The sequence below is a fragment of the Amphiprion ocellaris genome, chromosome 7 (genome assembly GCF_022539595.1).
Source record: "Amphiprion ocellaris isolate individual 3 ecotype Okinawa chromosome 7, ASM2253959v1, whole genome shotgun sequence".
Classification (NCBI taxonomy): domain Eukaryota; kingdom Metazoa; phylum Chordata; class Actinopteri; family Pomacentridae; genus Amphiprion; species Amphiprion ocellaris.
The window spans coordinates 19,432,091-19,433,804 of NC_072772.1; positions in this window are offsets into that span (position 1 = coordinate 19,432,091).

Consider the following 1,714-nt stretch of genomic DNA (forward strand, 5'->3'; position numbering starts at 1 on the left):
TTTTCAGTTCCAGTATCATTTTATCTGTTGTGATTGGTTTGCTGAGAAATTGATTGTTGATGGTATTTTTGGCATGAAACTGGTGAATTAATGACTGACAGGAAATGAAAATCTTGGTTTTAGAATCCCAGTCCTTAAATACTCATAAAAATACAGAATTATTGTCAGGAAAATGTTCATAAAGTATCAAAAATAGAACTAGATTTTTGTTAAATGCAATATAAAATAATTTTTCTTGTGTTAATGTTAAAGCAGCATTATATTATATTATATTATATTATATTATATTATATTATATTATATTATATTATATTATATTATATTTATTATATTAATTTGAAGTAATTGTTGGCTGGGAAAAATCTGTTTTGTGTTTTATAAATATATGCTTTGTATCGAAAATAGAATTTGTAGAGTTACTTCAAACAGCTGTTAGATAAATGTGGAGTAAACACATGTAACACTGTGCTTAAATGTAAAAGAAAAGAAGGCTAATGTAGCATAAAATGTTATTTCAAATGCAATTTACTTGTATTCCCTTACAGGCACTGTTCCCTCTAAGCTGCGCGCGTGCGCAATTGCTCACTGCTGACACGGTCTCCGCGCACAGAAAATCTGCGCTGCGCACAAAAAAAAAAAAAAAAAATCCAACCTAAATTGTAAATAAAATAAACATGTAACAATTCATTCTGTGCTATTTTTCAATGTGAGTCAGTGAGTGACCGGTGACTGGCTGCTGCAGCCAATGATGCGATTCACATACGTATTTACCATAGACTGTATATAATGGTATTTACGCAGCTAATCAACGTCAAGCATCCTTATGTGCAGCCACCGTTGTTCTCATAGATATGAATGAATAGATAGGACATGCCCCTTTGAGCTGCATGCTACGGCGAGGCTAAGCTAGTGGGGGCAAAGTTTCAGTGCATTCCGTTGATGTAGACGGCGTGAAAACGGAAACAACAAGTATGCCGGCTCACTGTGCTGCATACAATTACACACTACGTTGTACGATTGAGACAAGGAAACTTGGAATGACTTTTCACAGGTGATGATTGGGATTACAGGCAGTTCTTTAGGACTGCTCTCAGATAATTGAAATGTTACTAAACAAGGTTATACTTATCAAATAACTCTGGTCTCCAGTATATTGGTGAATTCGGTTCTTTGTACTTAATTTATTAGCATGATTTCTTTTTTAATATGTTGTGTACAGACTTAATTACTTCTCTGTCTACTTTTCTTACTCCATGTAGGTTTCCTAGAGACTATGGGTTGAGGAGGAATTGGAAGTTTGTCGGCTTAGACCTGGTGTCATTCCATCAGTGTTAAACTTCCCGGCTCATCTTGGAAGAGTACGTGCCAGAAAGACCACGACCAAGCAGCCTTGAGATCTTAGGCAGCGTCTCCCTGAGGTGGGTGTCAACGGTGTTCACGGTCAGGTCTGTGGTAATCCCGTCAAAAAACAAAACGGAAAAAAATCTAGATTATAAATCAACATGTAACCAAAGCACTCTGTGTATAACGCCATAGTATAGGATGTAGTTCAGAAAATGTCAAAGTATAGTATGCTTTACTCAAGAATAACATAGTATGGCCTGTAGTTCATAGTACAGCATGTTGGCAAGAAAAAAAAAACAAAACATAGATTATTATGTGGTTCAAAAAGCGCAAAATGATAGGATGTTGCCTAAAATTGTCATGTATGATA